The sequence below is a fragment of the Eumetopias jubatus genome, unplaced genomic scaffold, assembly GCF_037043125.1.
Source record: "Eumetopias jubatus isolate StellerSeaLion01/CBP00866 unplaced genomic scaffold, mEumJub1_p1.0 scaffold_14, whole genome shotgun sequence".
NCBI lineage: Eukaryota > Metazoa > Chordata > Mammalia > Carnivora > Otariidae > Eumetopias > Eumetopias jubatus.
Genome location: NW_028274820.1, coordinates 82,021,269 through 82,037,056, shown reverse-complemented (window position 1 = coordinate 82,037,056; position 15,788 = coordinate 82,021,269).

The following is a 15,788-nucleotide window of genomic DNA, read 5'->3' as shown; positions in this document are numbered from 1 at the left end:
ACCGACTGAGCCACCCAGGCGCCCCTTGAAGCACTATTAACTACCTGTCTTCTGCAGTGAACTTTTGTAAGAATTAAAGAAGATGCTTTTGTAAAGCTTATCAGGGTATTTATTTGTTATAAAATTAGTGCAAACCATTTTCATTAAGGTCAGCAGAAAACTTTTCTGAAGGTTTTAGAAATCTTCATTTTCTGATCTCACATGCAAATATATTTGGCCTTTAAATTTCCCCCACAAAAGAAATCAAAATAACAAAGATTATTTGCAACTTTGTCCTAAATACCAGATTTTGCTCTTCTGTAGTAGTAGAACAAAATAGCAAAATAAATATTTTACGGATATGTTCCCTCATATAAGAAAAAATGTGTTAAGGTTGATTGTTTAATCTTGATTTTATTTCAAATAAGCAGAGGCAGAGAATGGTCTAATTTAGTTTGATGGTTGTCCATTCACTCTTCAGTCATCCTTTTTTAAAGTCCAGACATATAACACTGTCAATTTAAGGTGTACAATGTGTTGATTTAGTACACTTATATATTACAAAATGATTACTTCCATAGCATTAGTTAACACCTTCATCACATCAAATAATTATTCTTTATGTATTTCTCACCACACATAACAACTGATGAGCCCTCTCTCCACTGTCTTTTTTTTTTTAAAGATTTTATTTATTTATTTGACAGAGACAGAGATAGCAAGAGCAGGAACACAAGCAGCGGGAGTGGGAGAGGGAGAGCAGACTTCCCACCGAGGAGGGAGCCTGATGTGGGACTCGATCCCAGGACCCTGGGATCATGACCTGACTGAAGGCAGATGCTTAACAACTGAGCCACCCAAGCGTCCAGACCTCTCTCCACTGTCTTAATGTATTTATTTGAAACTCTGGTTCTCTCCAGTATGTGATTCTCTTCCTTCATGACCTTTTCTTAGAAATGAGAGATTCTCTGATTAAAATGAATCAGATTGCGACTTCCAAGGAAGATGATGGACAGGAAGATCTTAATCTCACCTTGTCCCATGGATACAACTAGATAACACCAATATTAGTGCAAGGAATCCAGAAAACAACCAGAAGACTGGAAGAACAAACTGTGCACAGCTAAATGTAGAGAAGAGACCACATCAAAGTGGGTAGAAAAGGTGGAGACATGGTCAGGAGCCAGATGGACCCATGGGACTGTCAATAGGAGAGAGGGATGCCACAGACATGGAGAGGGGAGAGGATAAGATTCTCAAGCCAGACACCCCAGGCACAGGGAAGACAAATCCCCATAACATATGGCTTTGAAAAGCACAGGGGCCCAACAATCAGTGGGGCTTAACATGCGTAGCTTTAAAAATGAGCAGGCTCTGCTCTGGGAGAGCCTGGAGAATGAGAGGAAACTGATTCCCCACTCTTAAATAGATAGCACAATGAACAACCCCTTCAGAAATACAGCATAGAAGTTTGAGAAACATCTGGGCTATATGGGAGAGAGATTTATTTACTGATCTCAGAGCATGTGCTGGAGGGGCAGAGAACTTTCGGAGACTTGAGGAACAAAGGGGCTAGTGGGCACCATTTCCCTCCACTACCCACCAGGCTAGACACATGGACATCTGTGGGAAGCAGCTCAGTGCCACCACTCTCCCCCTAGCTTGCTAACAGTGTGCCCTGTCCCCATGTTCTCCTATGGACATGCCGCCTCCAACCCAGCACCTGGTGGGAGTTTTCCTCTCACACAGCAAACTGGCAAAGATCTTGCTGGCACCATGTGCCCTACCCCCATACTCTCCTGGAGTGGCAGGAGTTTTCCAAAGTGGCTCCAGGTCCCTGCCCACAACAGACCTGCACAAACCTTGCTAACACCATGTGCCTGGCCCCAGTGTTCTCCAACAGTCCTGCCCCCCTGCCCCAATACACTGTTGGCTGGAGCCCATCCAAAGCAGTGTCACAAGTCTGACAGCATTCAAGCAGCTCCACCAAGGGCCAGCATGACTCCACAGTGACTCCTGCCTTGTGGAGAGGGAAAGATAACCAACCACACACACAAGTCCAACTGTGGCCATAGCAGTGGGCTTGGGGCAGACATCTGGTCTGACTGCAGACCCCACCCACCAATGAAAGTTTCTCAAGGGACAACACAGGAAACGTGCCCTGCAGTTTGGTACTACTGCATTTCTGGCAAGTGCCTGATCTGACACAACTCAAGACCAAGGTGGCCCCAGATTGGCTCATTAACAACACAAAGACCAAACTCTGCCCACAAAAGGCAAAGAGAGCCATTGCAGGTGACAGGACTGAAGGCAAATACAGCTCAGCCACAATAGCAGGGCACACACAATGTCCTAGGAGACACCCCTGAGCCACCAGTTTCTAATTATCAGGAGACATTGCCCTGCAGGGCACTATAGGGCCTGTTCTTCATAAGGCCACTAGTTTCAAGATCAGGAGACATAGCTGACTTTCCTAACACAGAAACAAAGAGAGTTAAATAAAACAGGTAAACAATATGCCTGATAGAGAATTTAAAGTAATGGTCATGAAGATATTCACTGGACTTGACAAAAGTATGGAGGACCTCAGTGAGAAGCTCAACAAAGAGAAAACAAAAAAGAACCAGAGATGAAGAACTCAATAAGTGAAATTAAAAATACACTAGATGGAATAGACTAGAGGAAGCAGAAGAATGAATGAGCGACCTGGAAGACAGTGATGGAGAGCAACCAGGCTGAACAGGAGAGAGGAAGAAAATAAAAAAATGAAAATAGACTTAGGGAACTCAGTGACACCATTAAGCTTAATAGTCCCATTGTACGACCCAGCAATTGCACTACTAAGTATTTATCCTAAAGATACAGACGTAGGAAAAGAAGGGACATATGCACCCCAGTGTTCATAGCAGCAATGTTCACGATAGCCAAACTGTGGAAGGAGTGGAGATGCCCTTCAACAGATGAATGGTTAAAGATGTGGTCCATATATACAATGGGATATTACTCAGCCATCAGAGAGGATGAATACCCACCATTTACATCGACATGGATGGGACTGGAGGGGACTATGCTAAGTGAACTAAGTCAAGCAGAGAAAGACAATTATATCATTTCACTCATAAGGAATAGTGTGGAGGACCACAGGGGAAGGGAGGGTAAACTGAACGGGAAGGAAACAAACCATGAGATTCTGGACTCTGGGAACCAAACTGAAGGTTATGGAAAGGAGACGGATGGGGTAACCGGGTGATGGGTATTAAGGAGGGAACGTGTGGTGATGAGCACTGGGTGTTGTAGGCAACTAATGAATCACTGAACACTACATCAAAAACTAATGATGTACTATATGTTGGCTGATTGAACATAATAAAAAATAAATAAAAATTGAATTTAAAATAAAAAATATTCCCATTGCAGGGATCTCAGAAGAAGAGGAAGAAAAGGGGGCAGAAAATTTATTTAAGGACGCAATAGCTGAAAACTATCCAAATATGGAGAAGGAAACAAATCCAGATCCAGGAGACACAGAGAGCAGTGAACAAAACTAACACATAGAGATTAAAATGGCAAAACGTAGTGATAGAGAGAAAATTTTAAAAGCAGCAAGAGAAAAAAAAAAACAGTCACATAGAAGGGAAATCCCATAAGGGCATCAGCTGATTTTTCAGCAAACTGAAGGCCAGAAGGGAGCAGCATGATATGTTCACAGTGCTGAAAGGAAAAAACCTACAACCAAGAATACTCTATCCAGCAGGGCTGTTGTTCAGAATAGAAGGAGAGAGAAAGAGTTTCCCAAATAAAAAAAAGTTAAAGTAATTCATCACCACTAAACCAACCTCACAATAAATGTTTAAAGGGGATTCTTTCCATAAGCAGGAGTAAGAAAAGTAGGAAGCACAAAAACAGTAAAATTAAGTCTCTCTACAAAAATGAATCAAGGAAGGGGCGCCTGGGTGGCTCAGTCCGTTAAGCATCCAAATCTTGATTTCAGCTCAGGTAGTGATCCCAGGGTGGTGGGATGGAGCCCTGTGTCGGGCTCCTCACTCAGTGGTGAGTCTGCTTGAGATTTTCTCTCCCTCTCCCTCTGCCCCTCCCCCCACCCTAAAATAAATAAATCTTTAAAAAATAATGAATCAAGGAATTCACAAACAAAAGCATGTAAAGGATGACACCATATACTTAAGACATGGAGAGGAGAAGAGTGAAGAAGGGATTCCAACAGAGACAAACAAAAAGCTGACTTAATTATAGAGAACAAACTGGTGGTTACCAGAGGGGAGGTGGATGGGGGATGGGTGAAATAGGTGAAGGGTATTAAGAGTACAGTTATCATGATGAGTACTGAGTAATGTGTAGAATTGTTGAATGACTGTATTTATACCTGAAGCTAATATTATACTGTATGTTAACTATACTGGAATTAGAATAATAAACTTTAAAAATGAATCAGATTAAAATTCAGTGTGAGAAACTGCATTGTGTAATCTTTTCCAATACTTATTTAGGGTTTAGGTATGAAATCCTCAGGTCTTTATCCTTGAAGTGGGATTTTGAAACAGGGAAACTTTAGTAAGGAAACCAGTTGAGCACATGTGCAATATTTTTGTCTTATTTTCTCATATTTATTATAAAGTAGAGAAAGATGTATGCATTTGGTACAAGGGAGTGGTCTCCACTTTTCTTATGATCTCACAAATACAAAAAAATGTCACTAATACTTTACAAGCAACAGAGATTAAAATCTATGAACATCTTCAAGTGCCAAAATGATTTTGCAATGTAATATATATTTTTTTATTTTCCCTTTTATGTAGGTGTATGTGTGTGAGGTGGGTGTGAGGTTGGCATTAGGGTTATAGAGGAGTAGAGAGAGAAGTGTAAATATCAGAGATTTTTTTTTAAATTAGTTTTTACTGTCAAAAAGCAACAAAAGCAAAAATAAACTGTTGGGATCACATCAAACTAAATAGCTTCTGCACAGCAAAGGAAACCATCAACAAAATGAAAAGGCAACCTATTGAATGGGAGAAAATGTTTGCAAATCATATATCTGATAAGGGACAAATATCTAAAATATATAAAGAACTCATACAACCCAATATCAAAAAAAAAAAATGGACAGAAGATCCACACAGACATTTTTCCAAAGAAGACATACAGATGGCCAACAGGTACATGTAAATATGTTCTACATCATTAATCATCAGGGAAATGCAAATCAAAGCCAGCTCTCACCTGTTAGAATGGCTATTATCAAAAAGACTAGAAATAACAATGGTTAGCAAGGATCTGAGGAAAAGGGAACCCAAGTGCACTGTTGGTGGAAATGTAAATTGGTACAGCCATGATGGAAAACAGTATGGAGGTTCTTCAAAAAGTTAAAAACAGAACTACCACATGATCCAGCAATTCCACTTCTAGGTATTTATCTAAAGAAAACAAAAACACTTAACTGAAAAGATATCAAGATATCAGCATCCCTATGGTCATCGCCACATTATTTATAATAGCCAAAATATGGCAACAATGTAAGTGTCCATGGATAGATGAATATATATATGTAAAATGAAATATTAGATATATAGATAATGGAATATTAGATATATATTAGTGGAATATTAGATGACTATAAATGAATATATATATATATAATATTATTCAGTCATAAAAAAGAATGAAATCTTGCCATTTGCAACATGGATGGACTTTGAGGGCATTATGCTAAATGAAAGGAGTCAGAGAAAGGTAAAACTGTATGATCTCTCATATAATTGGAGTCTAAAATATAAAAACAACCAAGTTGATAGGTACAGAAAAGAGATTAGTGATTGACAGAGGTTGAAGTAGGGAGGAGGTGTGGGGGAGAAGCCGTAAGAGTTTTGATAAGAGTGTAAAGGTGAAAGCCACTGCTAAGTGTCTTTTTTCACTGTTTCTGTTTATGGGGAACACAATTGGTTGGTGGACCCAATACCTATCTACTAGCCCCTTCTTTCCAGAGACATTTCAGCCAGTGATGGCCATATAATACATTTCTGAGTCAGAGATATAAGTAGCAGTTTACTGTTTTTTAGGGGTTTGCTTTCCTGATAAAAAGAGAGAAGCTGAGCTGGCATTCCACTCTAACTTTTATGCCTTTCGTTCCTTCCTTCTTTTTCCTGTATGGAATGGAGGCATGATACCCAAAGATATAGCATCACTTTACAATCATGAGGTAGTAAGTATGAATACGGAAACCTCCACCCTGAAGATTGTGGAGTACAACATCAGAAAAGAGCCTAAGTCCCTGATAGCATCTTCAGGACACTGAACTAACTTCCCACCTCTGGATTTATTGTTCTGTATGAAAAATGAATTCCTGTTTGCTTAAACTTCTATTTTTGTTCTTTGTTATTTGCAGCTGCATCCATTCCTAATCAATTTACAATTGTAGACTTTTCAGTTATCTGCTATTGAGTACCTAGGTGCCAGACATTGTGCTAAATATTTCATATATATTAATTAATTTCATCCACATGACAGCTATGAGGAAAGTGAGGCTTCACTGCAGATAACATACTGGTGTATGAGTGGGTGGATCCCTGCATGACTGGTGATTTATCAAATGAGGAAACTGGAGCTCGAAAATGTTAAGCGACTTTGCATAGCTAGTAAGTGGCCATCCTAGAATTCAAACAATGTCAGTCATATTACCAAATGTCATGGTTCTCTAATTTCCATGACTTAAAAGAAGCTCATTTTTACTTAAATTTTATTTATGGCAATGCTGAAATTCTTTTCAAATTCATTTGTCTTTATCTGAATTTTGCCCACTTTTCTACCAGGGCATTCTTTTTATTAGAAATTGGGCTGAACCTCTTCCATTCTTTCCTATTTGCCATTTGCCATTTTCAGTTTGCTTAAGGGTTTTATTTTATTTATTTTGTCATGCAAAATAATTTTATTATGAAGTTAAATTTATTAATAATCTCTTTTATACTCCCTGGTTATTATGTAGAAATTTCTTAGACTTCTAAGAAAAACATATTTATCCCATAATTTTACTTAAGTACTTTTATAGTCTAATTCTTTGCTTTTATATCCTTGATCTACCTAGACTATATTTTGGTGTAAGATGTGAGTGAGGTAAGACTACAATTTTCCCAGTTTACTAGAATGCCACCTCTATCGTTTGCAAAAACCGAACCAAAACAAAAATAAAATCCTGTATATTTTGTCTATAACCAAAGTTTCTGTTCCTTTCTATTTATCTCATGGTAAAGAGTATCTCTTTCATGACTGTAGTCAACATCATAAACATCATACCTAATAGAGAATTACAGGAAATATTTTTATTTTATTTAGGAAAAATAGAAGAATGTGAAATTATTCTATAGCTTTTTAGAATTCTGGAAATTATGGCTGATGTATTAAGTTGTGAAACAGATCCAGTAGCATAAACGTAGAGAAAGAAAACAAAAATTTGAATATATGAAAAAATCATCTGATATTAGAAAATCCAAGCATTAATCAGAAAATTATTAGAACTAATCAAAACAACTCAGTAAATTGGCAGAACAAAATTTAATTATTCCCAAATCATTAGTTTTCTTAAATATCGTTGAGGCTGGATAATGTTTTGAGATTAAGATTTATGTTTCTTCTTTACCCTCCCCCTCCCAACATCCACAATTTAAGTAAATCCAAGGTCTGCATTTCATTTCTTCAGGGGAGCATTGACTGACCAGGAAGCAAAAATGGCTCGTCATACGTTCTGACATTTTTTGTCCAAAGACTTTTGAATAATACTTAGGAAACCTTAGAGGGTTTATGGGGAAGATAAAGGAGGTGGAGCCAGAGTGCCTTGGGATGTATATTCTCAAGATACTGGAAGTCTATCCATAGAAAGTTGTAATCTGTCTCCTTCCTCCTTTTTAATGCATTCTGCCTTGCGGGTTAGAATGATGGTCTTAAAGATAAATATGTGCATTGCGGGTTAGGATGATGGTCTTAAAGATAAATATGTTACACCTGCTCCTGAGGGCAGAGGGGAAACAGGCCAGCAGTTCATGGTGCGATCATGAGGCTAACACATGCCAGGAGGGCCAGGTGCTCTGAGTTCTTTACCTCCTTTTAAACTTAGTTCTGACAAGTTTTCATGCACTGGTTTTGAAGACCTTCGAGAGGCTCTTAAAATAAGGCTGTGTGATTTTTCTACGTAATGAATTCTGATCTGTTCCTAAAACAGTTCTTAATATGACTACTTAAACATTCAAGTCTTGTAGGATCACAAAGAAATCCCCAAAAAATGGGAATAGATTTTTTTTAAAACGTGTTAGACTACCTACAATATTTACTTTAATAATTACAAATTTAAAAAATAAAAACTTGTGCTTCTTATAGCTAATATTTCAATCAAGTGCACGTTTGCTAGAAATATGGGTAAGAAAGACTTCTTCATCTTTCCTCAGTAAGCCTGAGTGGGTCTATGAGTCCATTCATTTTTTCTTTTCTCATTTATAACCTCAAGTTTGGAATTTGGGATAACTTGAAAGCTATTAAAAGCTCTTACATAGTTTTACTGCAATTCTGGCCTGTCTGCAATGTTTCTAATAGCAATTTTAGGCAAACACAAAATTTGTATCTGATAGGCCTTGTCAGTTCATTTATTGAATCATGTATAGTAATGCATCTTTTAGCATCTACTGTGTAGCAGGCATTGTGTGATTGACTCTACAAAGGAAGGAAATGTTGATGATATATAATCTCATAATCCATTTAGGCAAATAACGTAGCTTCTTAGGAAAAGATGGCCATAATAGTGGTTCCAGGCTCCTCCAAGCTGGGGCTTATGCAACTGTTTAAGGTTTAGGATTCACTGATCCTTCACTGATTCATATGGTTTACCCCTGAAGATTCTTTGTATTTAATTATCTGTAAACCAATCATCTGTTTAACATGTAAGAACTATATTCAAATTTAAGAATCAGGCAAATCTCAAGAAAACTGTCCTGTTTCTTGCAATTTTAATCTTTTATTGATTAGGATAATTCACTTGACCATAAATCTAAAATTATGTTTGAACTCTTTGTATAGATCAACTTCTTGTTTTTTATTTAGATGTATTCCATCTATCACATACAAAACTTGTCATCTTATAGTTTTCTTTCTTACATACGTCTTGTTACAGAATTTAGTGTGAGCAAAGTACAATGACCTTAAGCAACATTTTAGTCAGAATGCCTTAAAAATGTTACCACCTCTTTTTAGTGTGTGTCTACATGGGTTTTTATTGATCTATTTTAAAAAGAACTCTTCTCAAGAAAAAAAAAAAAAAGACAATGTTACCCTCCATTAGCAGTGTGCAATTTTTAGGGACCAAACAAAAAAAGAGAAACCATTCTCAGTATTTAAAATAAGGAATTTAGGAAGTAGATTGCGTGCATGATGGAAGGAGCGGAGAAGCTATCCAGAGGCAATGAGGCTATCCAAAGATTGGTAAAATCAAAGCTCACATCATTTTCAGGTTGAAGGACAAAGGAGCCAGAGGTATGATGGTAACCCATGGTTGTGGTTACTACATGAAGGCTGAAGCTAGTGGGCTTTTCTGGCAGGAACTGGAACCTCGAAAGTGAAGGTATCTACTGCAAAGGCAGGAAAAGGAGCTCCTTGACTTTTCCCTTCCTCCTGCAGGTGGTCCTGGAGCCTGGGAAAAGCAGACTGCAGGGGTCAGCCTCCCTGGATACAAAGCAGAACTGAGGTCAAGGGCAAACATGACCAGAGCAGGCACAAAGGGCATGCAATTCAAGTTGTTTCCAAAAGTAGGGATGGATTTTTTTTTTTTTTTGTAAAGATTTGATTTATTTATTTGACAGAGAGAGACACAGCGAGAGAGGGAACACAAGCAGGGGGAGAGGGAGAGGGAGAAGCAGGCTTCCTGCAGAGCAGGGAGCCCGATACGGGGCTCGATCCCAGGACCCTGGGATCATGACCTGAGCCAAAGGCAGATGCTTAACGACTGAGCCACCCAGGTGCCCCAGTGGGGATGGATTTGCGCCGAACAGCCCATGCTGCTTCTCCCGTGAGTCTCTTTCCCTCACTGTTCTCATACTGTGGGACAGCAAAAGGGAGGCAGGCAGCAATAATGTCAGAGCCCCTTGGAGCTTAAGTCAATGACAGTTGTCTCATTGATCTAATATTGCATCCTGTCAAACAGACCAAGCCACGTAGAAAGTGACTTATTTTCCATAGCTTATTTTTGGAAAAAATATACATTGCCACTTTACCTTGCACCTTAGCAACAGCCACAGGGAATATTTTTGGACTATGGTAATACAAAAGAATTCCCTAATTAAGAAATTATTTATTGATTCTCTTAGTGGTTCTTTTACTCACAGTTTTACATATGTGTGACACATGGAGCAATTGAGCTAAAATGAAAATACAACATCTCCCTACTTCACTAGAATTTAAGCTCTCTAAAAATGGGGAATTTCTCTATTTTATTCGCTGTTGCATTGTCAGAGTCAGGAAGAGTGACCAGCATGTAAGATGTGCTCAGCAAATAAAAATTTGTTTAATGAATGAAGAAAAGAGAAGCTTTATTTGAAAACCAACCAGCCAACTGACCAAACAGATGTTCTGGTTCTGGTAATGGTGGAGTAGGTTGTATTTGATTGACATTCCCCCTGCCCCACCTTATGTAACAATTACAAAATCTTTTTTTTCCCATTTTTTGAGATGTAATTGACATACAACATCATATAAGTTTAAGGTATACAACACAATGATTTGATATATGTCTGTATATTGTGAAATGATTATCACAATAAGTTTTACTTAATAGCTATCACCTCACATAGTTACAAATTACAAAATCTTAAAGAAAAATGATGAAGCCACTGGAGAATGACCAAAGCAGAATCTGACCCTTGCCATAAGGGGACTGCATTTGTCCTTCTTTTCCACTGCTTCGCACAGTATAGGGGAGCAAGAGACAGCTCTCAGGCAGAGAGCTGTAGTATTGTTGGTCTGAGTGTCAAGAGACAGGGTGTAGGGCTGCCTATGTGTCTGAGAATTCCCCCCCAGTAAGGAAAGAGTTACAAAGGAGGGAACACCACATTATAAATATAAACTTTCCTAAAATCCTTGGTAACTGTGTAAGCATAAGGGAGAATCCACGGAGATCCATGAGAAACAATAGCTTGGAAGTTTAAACGGCTCAATAGAGATGTTAGCTGCTGCCCACCACAGGGAAGACAAATATTTGGAGCAAGAATCATGTGGCAGATTAAAGGGCTTGATGAATATCTTGGGTGTTTTATTCAAACACCATACTTGTAGACTAAAAACTGTATCACAGCATTTGCCGAATGGGATTTTCCTTGAGATATAAACAATCTAAAATTAGGCCTGCTTTGACAATGTGTAAAAGCTAGCATTCACAAGTTCAGGGTTAGCAACCAATAATGTAACTGCTAGGGGAAAAAGTAGCACTCAGAGACTAATATAGAACCCAGTTTCTCACCACTGTATCATCCACTATGTTTAGAATATAACAAACATCACTAAATATGCAAAATAAAATTATGATGCTAGATCAAGAGGAAAAGCACTCAACAGAAACAGACCAACAGACCTAGATATGGATAAGATGCTGGAATTATTTTAAATAATTTTAATTTATTTAAATTAAATTTAATTCTAACCAATTTTAAAGCACCTTTAAAACTGCTTTTATAAATATGGTCAAGGGCTGAAAGAAAAAGATGGTCATACTGAGTGAATATGTATAGAATCTCAGCAGAAAAATGCTGAACATAAAATAGAATGTAATGTAAATTTTAGAGCTGAAAACTAAAGTATCTGAAATGAAAATGTCACATGATGGATTTGAAAGTAGATTGAAGATGGTGGAAGAGCAGTAAAAATTATCCAGTTTAAAAAACGAGAGAAAAAATGGTTAAAGGCAAGGAACAGACATTCAGAGATATATGGAATAATATCAAGTTGTCTAATGTACATATACGTGAAATCCCAGCTGACAAAAAGAAAATGTGAAAAAATATATATTAAAAACGTCTGAAATTTTCCAAATTTGGTGAAAAACTTATACTTCAGGTTTCAAAATCTTAGAGAATTCCTAGTAGAATAAAACTGTAAATGTACACATAATAATCAAACTGCTGATTAAAAAAATAAAGAGAAAATGTGGAAAGCAGTCAGAAGTGTGTGTGTGTGTGTGTGTGTGTGTGTGTGTGTGTGTGTGTGGTGGAATATTATTATATACAGGGAAACAATGATCCAAAGATGATTGAAATCTCACCAAAAATAGTGGAGGCTAGAAGACAGTGGAACAAAATCTTTAAAGTGCTGAAAGGAAATTCTCTCAACTCAGAATTCTATCTTCAGAATAAGTATCTCTCAAAAGTAAAGGCAAAGACTTTTCAAATAAATAAAAGCTGATAACTTCCTACCAGCAGACTTGCACTACACAAAATGCTAAAGGATTTTCTTCAGTTTGAAGAAAAATAATCACTAGCAAACTCAGATCTTCAGGAAGGATTGAAGAACAGCAGGAAAGATAAAAATGTCCATATATGTGAAAGAATATCTTTTTCTTCCCCCTTTAAGACCACTGCTTTTTGATACAGATATTATAAGTTTGTGTTGTGGGGTTTATAATGTGTGTGGGTTTGAAATATATGTCAACAATAACAGAGAAAATGGGGATAAATAGAGTCATGTTGTTAGGCTCTACCATTTTAATTCAAACGGAAAAATGTTAACACTAAGTAGACTGATAACTTAAATATGCAGATGGTAAATTACATACAAGCTAGTGAAAAAAAAATCAACACGGAGCTGGAGCTAAAAGCCTAAAAGATTTGAAACAGAATGATGGTTAATAGTTAACCCAAAGGAGGGCAAGAAAGAGATTTGTGCATTTTACTGTATGTAAAATTTTACTTTAATCAAACATTAGAAAAATACAAAATAAAATGAACAAAAATAGATCTAGTGGATCAGAATTAGGGAGTGGTATTCAGGAACTTATAGAACACCCACTTCCCCCAAATATGCTGATCACTTTTGTTTGAAACTACTAATGTTGATTGACTTCCCCAACCTTCCTGTGATCATGGCAAGAGGACAAGGCCTCTCTTGGGCTATTCTCTCCATTAAGACACATCTCTCAATTGTAAGACCAGCAGGAACCTCAGACTTGTCCGCTGGAAGAAGCTGGATATGGCCCGATGGTCCGCAAGAACTATGTTATCAAAATGACAGCAGTTATGACGGCCTTGGAGAGCTTAACAGCTTGATATTTTCTCTTTTATTCTTACATACCGCTTGCTAACTTTTATCTTCCCTCAATTTGTCTGCCTTTTATAGGCATTTGATGGAGAGAGAATTATCATAATCTGACACTTCGATTTTTACAGGAAAAGGAGACTTGCAAGGGAATATCAGTGTTCTCTCACACATTTATGGCCTGAGTAGGTTTGGCATTGAGGCTTTAAGGAGACAGGATTGTGGCACTTGCTATATTTGTATAAAACCAAAGCTGTGTGAAAGATGGAGCATCTGTCAGAAATGCTAGACAGTCCAATGGGACCTGCAGTACATCCATCATCAGACAAGTCATGAGAGATTTGATATAAGCCTATTTCTTGTGCTCTAGATGTCACCTTCCATCACATTAAGGCAAAAATGTAAAAGAAATCTCTTCAGGAAATGTACTGATTTAAAGTCATGAGAGTAATTTATAGTGGTAATGTGCATGTGCTGAACATGAAGATTACACATGCAAATCTCAATATGGATTAAAAAAGAGTAGAATTCTTGGATTATAAATGTTTACTTAATGTAGTATAAAGTAAAGGCAATTTTAATAATCATTTTGGAAATACTGATTTTTTTTCCAGTAGCCTTCCAGGATGGCAGATAAGCTTCCATATTTCCAGGTACACAATCTCATAGGAATCCTCTGGTTTCTTAATTTAATATCCTGATTTAGAGTTATGTCTACTTTAATTTAATGTCTCTATTTCTGACTCTTTGAGTTGGGATATTTTTTTCTCATTCACTTAATCTTTATTCCATAGCTCATGTATTTCAGACTTTGCTAGGGCTTGGGGATATTATCCTATCCTTACCTCTCTCAATCTAATGAGAGGTGCCACAGTTAGAGTTAGCAGATACTGCATGAAGTGCTGTGATAAGGAAGTACAAACACATAGGAAAGGGCATGCAATTCAGACTTGGGAGGTCAGGGAAAGCTTCCTGAGAGATGTGATCTCGAAGGTGAAATTTAAAGAATGATTAGGATTTGGGAAGCAACAGAGGAAGGAGATAAAGTACAGAAGAATATTCCAGGAAGAGAAACCAGCACATGCAAAAGCCTATAGATGGGAGAGGGCATGGCAAATTCAGTAAACCCAAAACAATTCAGTACACCTGATATATGGAGTGAGGTAGAGCAAGAAGGTACCTAATTAGGGAGGGAGAGAGGAGTGAAGAAAGTAGGTTCGAGATCATGAAAAATGTCAGAGTGATATTTAGGAATTTGTAGTTTGTTCCTGAAGCAACTACAAGTCATGACAGTTTTAAAGAGGGGCCTGACATGGTCACATGTGTATTGTAGAAAGATCACTCTGGCTTCAGTGTAGAGTTTGGGCTACATGGTAAGTTTGGAAGGACTAGGGCCAGGAAGACCTATGTGGAAACTGTTAGTTAACCTGTGTGCAAGGTAATGGTGACTTGAAATGGGGTGGTGAAGTGGGATAGAGAAGTGCAGATTCCTGAACTCTTTAAGCAATAGAACTGTAGGACTTGCAATATTTAAAAAAAGGGTCATTGGAATCTAAAGTGTCATAAAAGATGTGAATATCAAAGGGAGTTCATAAAAGTGGTTTCAAGAGAACTGAGGTCACTATGAAGTAAAACTTAATGTTTAATGAAAGTAACAGATTGAGAGAGCTAGGAGAGTAAGACTTTGTGCACAGAGTGGGACTTTCAAGTCAAGATTTCAGAGGTGGAGGAATGTCAGGTGATGATAAAGCCCAGGATGTGGCATTGGGAGCTTGTGATGGAAATTAAGTGGAGGTGAAGGTCATGGAAGGCAGAGAGCCAGGGAGGCAGGAGGTGTAGCACACTAGAAGAGATCTCCACATTTCTTTTCAATGTTAAAACAAAAACTGAGGCTGAAATGAAAACCATGAGTCAACTAAAGGCTTCAGTGAATGAGAGGGAGTTCCCCGGAAGTCTGTAGATGACAGAAGTAAGGAGGCGTAGAGGTTAGTATAGACTGAATGACATGGTAGTAAGCGAGCCTGTCTCTATAACTCAGAACAGGCAGAAAAAAATTTCCTTTGGTGACATTCTTCTCTAGCTTGCCAAGTCTCCCAGATGGAAGCTGGTGAGTGTAGTGTTGCTTTTTCTGCCTAGTTACATCTTTGACGTCTCGACCTCATCTAGCCCCTGCTGATTCACCATTATAGGATCCTGTTGAACCCCAGTCCTCCTGGAGTCCTACTCCAGTGGTTTCTCCTACTCTAACATGTAGAGTTCCCTGGAAATGTGTGCAAGCATGTGTGCCGCTCTGTGTGTGTGTGTGTGTGTGTCCCCGACTTGTGGGGGGGTCTGAGACTGGGGGATAATGGTCATTCTGCCTGAACAGTTTTTGTGTTCCAATTTTGGCTCATAGACTTGATGATTCTTTGTGAAGATAAGAAGGTGATTCCATGATGAGAGATCAGCTAAGTATCCAAATGTAGTTGGGAGTATATAGACAAGTGTATAAGTACAATGTAGTCAGGATGGACATAGAC